This window comes from Suncus etruscus, chromosome 5, assembly GCF_024139225.1.
Source record: "Suncus etruscus isolate mSunEtr1 chromosome 5, mSunEtr1.pri.cur, whole genome shotgun sequence".
In the NCBI taxonomy this organism is placed as follows: domain Eukaryota; kingdom Metazoa; phylum Chordata; class Mammalia; order Eulipotyphla; family Soricidae; genus Suncus; species Suncus etruscus.
The window spans coordinates 101,846,934-101,854,971 of record NC_064852.1 but is presented as its reverse complement, the minus strand read 5'-3'; the positions used below and the strand labels follow the sequence as shown (position 1 = coordinate 101,854,971).

Sequence of the window (8,038 nt, the reverse complement as noted above, 5' to 3'; positions counted from 1 at the left end):
TTCTCCCCTGATCTCTTACCCATTACCAACTGGTACTTGGTGGCTTGTATCTTTTATTCATGTCCATTTCATAGGCCATTTTCCATTTTCCTTGTCACCTGGCTTTTTGCCTGTGATATCCACCTTATCCTTTTTTTTTTTTTTTTTTTGGTTTTTAGGCCACACCCGTTTTACGCTCAGGGGTTACTCCTGGCTATGTGCTCAGAAATCGCCCCTGGCTTGGGGGGACCGTATGGGACGCCGGGGGATCGAACCGCGGTCCGTTCCTTAGCTAGCACTTGTAAGGCAGACACCTTACTTCTAGCGCCACCTTCCCGGCCCCCACCTTATCCTTTTTTAAAATATAATTTTTATTTTAATCATAGTGGCTTACATATTGTTCACAGTAATATATTAGGTACATGTTAACATTGAATCAGGGGAATTCCCATCACCGAATTGTCCTCCCTCCACCTCCATTCCCATCCTGCATCCTATATTCTCCACCCTCACCTCTGGGCCTGCTAGAATGAGTGGTCCCTTCTGTGCCTAGCTTACTACTTAGTGGTCTTACAACTGTTTGGTCATGTTAACTCCATTATTTCTCCCTCTAATTGAGAGGCAGAACTATAGTTCAAGTTATGTGGTTTTGTTTGAAGAAGAGAAAAGTAATAAAATGGGTTAAAAATTAAATATGCCGAAAATGGTTAAAGTCCTTCTAGGCAGGGGTCTCAAACTCAATTTACCTGCGGGCCACAGAAGGCAAAGTCGGGGTGATTCTTGAGTGCAAAGTCAGTAGTAAGCCTTGAACATTGGGGTTTGTGACCCAAACAACTAAAAAAAAACAAAAAACAAAAAAACAAAAAAAGATTCCTCTAGGGTAGGGCCACAAAATGCTGTACGAAGGGCCATTTGCGGCCCGCAGGCCATGAGTTTGAGACCCTTGTATAGAGGCTCTCATCCTCGGTTTGAGAGACGAAGGGGAAAAAGAAGGTGAAACACCACAACAGTATAAAAAGAAGTATCAAATAAAATATCAGTGAGCACTACAGCAATAAAGATAGGCACCACATAATAGCCATGGTCTTGTAAAAAAAACGTGACAGAGCACAAAAAGGAGGAAAAAGAGAAAAGAAAAAAGAAAAAAAAGAAAAATGGAGACAAGTTTAATATTCACACCAAATCAAAGAAATTGACAAAAACTAGATAGATAAATAAAATAAAGATTATTTTGTGCTTTTTGTCTTATTTTTTCCCTCCTGCATAGGCACAGTAAACATTGGGGTCATTCAAAAAGGAATTCCCTTGGCCTAAGAGATACAGGGTTTCTCCACCTTTGGAGTATATTGTCATGGGATTAACTATAGACTCCTTTCTATTTTATCTCCCCTTGGTGCTTTTGTAGTGTATGGAAGACTTATGCTTCGTCCTGGGTGATAAAATTAGGTCTCTGTAACTAGAGATCTTGGTCTCTGCACAGGTCAAGGAAGGAACTTATGATAAAGTCTTTTTTTGTGATTCTAGAAGTTCTGTTCTCTCAGTGTCATCTTAATCCGTCTTCTGTGGTTGGTGGTCTTGGTCCTTGTGCTGATCCTAGGATGGCGCCTGAGATATCCACTTTATCCTTTAAGAAACTTTTTCATCATGGCAATGAGAAACATCAATAATGCATATACATTCTGAATTGTTTGATGACCTCTTGTTCCACTGATAATCAATATTCTATTATGTAAATCACTGCTTTGATAGGTGAAAACCAATTTTTCTTGCTCATATAAAATAAAAGCTTTTCTTTCAATAATGTTCTTCTCAAATACATTCTGAAAATTATCAGTACAACTGAGATCTTCTTCAACACTGTCCTAAATGGAACATACATCCTCCCTGTGAAATTTGTGGTTCCTTGAAAATAGTAATCATGGTAATACCTATAACTATACGTTTTTACCTTTTTCTCATTTTTTTATCTTTATCTACCTCAGGCAATATAGGTATTCAAAACCTGTCCACATTCAGAATCTGGTTAAATTTCTCCTAAGCTTGATTTGACTGCTCTAGTCTACAATATTCTTTTTTCTCCTATTCCTGCATTATTTATCTTATGTTGGCCTATAATTAATTCATACATTACAGACATTCCCTACATTCTCTAAATACAAAGGCCATAACCTTAATTTTCTCTTCTTTTTTTATATTTTTATAATTATCTTTATTTAAACACCATAATTACAAGCGTGATTATAGTTGTATGATTACAGTCATGTAAAGAACACCCCCCTTCACCAGTGCAACATTCCCACCACCAATTTCCCAGATCTCCCTCCTCCCAACCCCCCCACACCTGTACTTGAGACAGGCTTTCTACTTCCCTCATTCATTCATATTGTTATGATAGTTTTCAGTGTAGTCATCTCTCCAACTGCACTCATCACTCTATGTGATGAGCCCTCATCTCTCTTGTCTCTGAGATACTGTTAAAATGTCTTTCATTTTTCTTAAAACCCATAGATGAGTGAAACCATTCTGCGTCTTTCACTCTCCTGACTTACTTCACTCAGCATAATAGATTCCATGTACTTCCATGTATAGGAAAATTTCATGACTTCATCTATCCTGACGGCTGCATAGTATTTCATTGTGTATATGTATCACAGTTTCTTTAGCCACTCATCTGTTGAAGGGCATATTGGTTGTTTCCAGAGTCTGGTTATTGTAAATAGCACTGCAATGAATATAGGAGCAAGGAAAGAATTTTTGTATTGTATTTTTGTGTTCCTCGGGTATATTCCCAGGAGTGGTATAGCTGGATCGTATGGAAGCTCAATTTCCAGTTTGTGAAGGAATCTTCATATGGATTTCCATAAAGGTTGTACTAGATGGCATTCCCACCAGCAGTGAAAAAGAGTTAATTTCTCTCCACATCCCCGCCAGCACTACTTGTTTTCCTGTTTTGTGATGTGTGCCAATCTCAGTGGCGTGAGGTGGTACCTCATAGTAGTTTTGATTTGCATCTCCCTGACGATTAGTGATGTTGAGCAACTTTTCGTGTGCCTTTTGACCATTTGCCTTTCTTCTTTTTCAAAGTGTCTGTTCATTTTTTCTCCCCATTTTTTGATGGGGTTAGTTGTTTTATTCTTGTATAGTTCTTCAGTAACTTGTAAATTTTGGATATTAGTCCTTTATCTGATGAGTATTGGGTGAATAATTTCTCCCACTCAGTGGGTGACCTTTGTATTCTGGGCACTATTTCCTTTGAGATGCAGAAGCTTCTCAGCTTAATATAGTTCCATCTGTTTATTTCTGCTTCCACTTGTTTGAAAAGTGCTGTCTCCTCCTTAAAGATGACTTCAGTCTCAATGTCCTGGAGTGTTTCACCTACATGTTGTTCTATACCTTATAGTTTCAGATCTGATACCAAGGTCTTTAATTCATTTGGATTTTACCTTTGTACATGGAGTTAGCTGGGGGTCTGAGTTCGCTTTTTTGCAAGTGGCTAACCAGTTGTGCCAACACCACTTGCTGAAAAGGCTTTCCTTGCTCCATTTAGGATTTATTGCTCCTTTATCAAAAACTAGGTGGTTATATGTCTGAGGAACCTTCTCTGAGTACTCAAGCCTATTCCACTGATCTGAGGGTCTGTCTTTATTCCAATACCATGCTGTTTTTATAACTATTGCTTTGTAATACAGCTTAAAATTGAGAAAAGTAATGCCTCCCATATTCCTTTTCCCAAGGAGTGCTTTAGCTATTCGAGGTTGTTTATTGTTCCAGATGAATTTCAGAAGAATTTGATCCACTTCTTTGAAAAATGTCATGGGTATCTTTAGAGGAATTGCATTAAATCTATACAATGCTTTGGAAGTATTGCCATTTTAATGATGTTGATCCTGCCAATCCATGAGCAAGGTATGTGTTTCCATTTCTGCATGTCCTCTCTTATTTCTTGGAACAGTGTTTTGTAGTTTTCTTTGTATATATCCTTCACATCTTTAGTCAGGTTGACTCCAAGATATTTGAGTTTGTATGTCACTAATATGAGTGGGATTGTTCTCTTAATGTCCATTTTTCCCTATTATTATTAGTGTATAAAAAGGCCTTTGATTTTTGTGTGTTATTTTTATAGCCTGCCACTTTGCTATATGAATCTATTATTTCTAGAAGCTTTTTGGTAGAGCCTTTAGGGTTTTCTAAGTAGAGTATCATGTCATCTGCAAACAGTGAGAGCTTTACTTCTTCTTTTTCTATCTGGATTCTCTTGATATCTTTTTCTTGCCTAATCGCTATAGCAAGTACTTCCAGTACCATGTTGAATAGGAGTGGTGTGAGAGGACAGCCTTGTCTTGTACCAGAATTTAGAAGGAAGAATTTTAGTTTATCTCCATTGAAGATAGTATTTGACACTGGCTTCTGGTAGATGGCTTTAACTATATTGAGAAAGGTTTCTTTTATTCCTATCTTGCTGAGAGTTTTCATCAAGAATGGGTGTTGACCCTTATCAAATGCTTTTTATGCATCTATTTATATGACCATATGATTTTTATTTTTCTTGTTGTTTATTTTGTGTATTATGTTGATAGATTTACAGATGTTAAACCAGCCTTGCCTTCCTGGAATTAAACCTACTTGATCAAAGTGATTGATCTTTTTGATGAGGCACTGGATCCTGTTTGCCAGGATTTTGTTGAGGATCTTTGCATCTGTGTTCATCAGGGATATTGGTCTGTAATTTTCTTTTTTGGCAGCATGTCTATCAGGTTTTGGCATTAAGGTGATGTTGGCTTCATAAAAGCTATTTGGAAGTGTTCCTGTTTTTTTGTTTTCATAAAAGAGCCTGGCCAGGATTGGTAGTAGTTCTACTTGAAAGGTTTGAAAGAATTCATTCGTGAATCCATCAGGACCTGGGCTTTTGTTTTTGGGCAAATTTTTGATTACAGTTTTAATTTCCTCAATAGTGATGGGGGTGTTTATATATGCTACGTCTTCTTTATTCAACTGTGGAAGGTTATATGAGTTCAAAAATGTATCCATTTCGTCCAGGTTCTCATATTTAGTGGCATAGAGTTTCTCAAAGTATTCTCTGAATACCCTTTGAATCTCTGCAGTATCTGTAGTGATCTCCCCCTTTCCATTTCTAATACGTGTTATCAAGTTTCTCTCTCTCTTTTGATTCGTGAGTTTTGCCAATGGTCTATCAATCTTGTTTATTTTTTTTCAAAGACCCAACTTCTACTTTTGTTGATCATTCGGATTGTTTTTTGGGTTTCCACTTCGTTGATTTCTGCTCTCAGCTTTGTTATTTCCTTCTGTCTCCCTATTTGTGGGTCCTTTGGTTGAGCACTTTCTAGTTCTATTAGCTGTGTCATTAAGCTACTCAGGTAAGCTCCTTCTTCCTTCCTGATGTGTTCTTACAAAGCTATAAATTTTCCTCTTAGTACTGCTTTTGCTGTGTCCCATAAGTTCTGATAGTTTGTGTCTTTATTGTCATTTGTTTCCAGGAACCATTTGATTTCCTCCTTGATTTCATTTCTGACCCACTGGTTATTGAGTATGAGGCTGTTTAACTTCCAGGTGTTAAATTTTTTCTTCTGTGTCCCTTTGTAGTTCACATCTATCTTCAGAGCCTTGTGGTAAGCAAAGGTAGCCTGCAAAATTTCTATCTTTTTAATTTTATGGAGTTATGTTTTATGTCCCAGCACGTGGTCTATCCTGGAGAATGACCCATGTTCATTGGAAAAGAATGTGTATCCAGGTTTCCGAGGATAGAGTGTCATATATATATATATATATATATATATATATATATATATATATATATACATATACATATATACACACACACACACACACACACACACTAGGCCTCTTTCTTCCATTTCTCTTTTCAAGTCTAGTATATTTTTTGGGGTTTCCATTTGTTTGACCTATCAAGTGTTGACAAGCCTGTGTTGAGGTCTCCCACAATTATTGTGTTATTATTGATATCCTTCAGATTTGTCAACAATTTTATTAAATACTTTGCTGGTCCTTCATTGGGTGTGTATATGTTTAGGAGAGTGATTTCTTCCTGTTGTACAAATTCCTTGAGTAGTACATAATATCCATCTTTGTCCCTTAAAACTTTTCTGAGTATAAAGTTTGTGTCATCTGATATTAGTATGGCCACCCCTGCTTTTTTAAGGTTGTTGTTTGCTTGAATGATCTTCCTCCAGCCTTTGATTTTGAGTCTATGTTTATTCTGACTATTCATGTGTGTTTCTTGTAGACAGAAGAAGGTTGGCTTCAGTTTTTTTTATCCATTTCGCCACTCTTTGTCTCTTAACGGGTGCATTTAGTCCATTGACATTGAGATAAACAACAGCTCAAAAACTTTGCAGACTCAAAACCAGCCTTAAAGAAAAACTGAAAGATCTATTCTAAAGACAAGATAGAACAAAAAATACATCAAACTTCTACACAAAGATGGCAATAAATCCAATTTTCTCTTCTTTTCTACAAACATTTACTAATAACATTTAAATGTACAAAGTATTTGGTACCTGGCACCAAATAGAAGTCAACAATTTGTTGTGTGAGTAACTATTGATTGCACAAGAGATTTACTTAGTGCAAGTAATTCTATATGGTATTTTTTCAAAAGTGTAAGATGGTAATTTGTCAAAAATTAGTACCATGTAATCATTAGTAAATGTTTGACACTTAGAAAAATGAAGTAATTTGAATAATTTTTTCTCATAATAAAAATATTTATAGAATTTTGAAAATCATACAGGAAAAATAATTTTAATCCCAGATTCCAGAGAGAATATTTTTTTTTATTTTTTGGGCCATACCTGGTGATGCTCAGGGGTTACTTCTGACTACGCGCTCAGAATTCACTTCTGCTTTGGGAGAACATATAGGACACTGAGGGATTGAACCAAGGTCCATCCTGGGTCATCTGCATCCAAGGAAAACGCCTTACCACTGTGCCATCGTTCTGGCCCCAAGAGAGAACTTCTCAAGACATTTAGTTCTTCCAGTTTCCCCAATCCATCTACACATTTATTTGCCTATTTTTAAGTAATACAGAACAGTGAAAGAATACCATTTTGAATCTTGCTTTTTGTTCCAGTTATTATACAATAAAATGTTCTCAACTTAATGACAAATGTTCAGTTTTTATGTTTACACCATACTACATTATGTACTTAATAATCTTCAATAATCTTTGTTGGGGAACCTTGGAAATTGCCGTGGGGTGGTGCCATGGATTGAACCTATTGAGACCCTAGATGTGCAAGGTATGTGCTTAGTCCATTAAATTATCTTTCCTCCCACTCAGTATTCTTATTTAGTTATTTAGATATTTCTGTTTCTTCACTCCTACAAATCAATTAAATAAAATTGATTGACTGCTCATTATAAGTTAAATTTTTACTTTTTATTTTGTGGCACTTTAAAAGCTCATAATAACCCTTTGAGGAAGTTTATTTTAAACTGGAACAAACGCTTCATGAATTTGCATGTCATTCTTGTGCAGGGACCATGCTAATCTTCTCTGTATCATTCCAATTTTAGTATATGGCTGCCGAAGTGAGCACGAAAGTTTTTTTAATCAAAAAACTACTTTATTTAAACATCATTTCAGAAGGTTGCTCATAATAGTCTTTTTCCTCAATTAGAAAGTTGTTCAGGAGTGAGCTTCAGTCAAACAGTGTACAAACACCTTTCCCCAGTGCAGATTTCCTGCTATCAGTTTCTCTCCCCCCTCTCACCCTCCCCGCCCAGCCTTCTCAACTGCCTAACTCTGTGGCAGGAATTTTTCTTTTCTTTACCCCTCTACCTTCTTTTTTTGCTTTAGATACTGGGGTTTGCAATATTGTTACTGAAAAGGTATCATGTCTATCACATTCTCTCCTTTAAGCAGCCAGATTTTGTCCAGAGTAATCATTTCTTTTACTTTTTTTTATTTTGGGTTTACATCTTGCAGTGCTCAGGGGTTACTCCTGGATCTACACTCAGAAATTGCTCCTGGCAGGTTTGGGGGACAGATCATATGGGATGCTGGGATTCGAACCAC

The 8,038-nt window shown here is 36.6% G+C and overlaps 1 non-coding gene across 1 annotated transcript; it reads right to left on the bottom strand.

Moving 5' to 3' along the window:
* Positions 1-7,453: 7,453 nt before the first annotated feature.
* LOC126009714 (U6 spliceosomal RNA) lies at positions 7,454-7,558 on the bottom strand. Its single transcript, XR_007495930.1, has one exon. It is a non-coding gene; the product is annotated as a U6 spliceosomal RNA (small nuclear RNA).
* Positions 7,559-8,038: the final 480 nt, after the last annotated feature.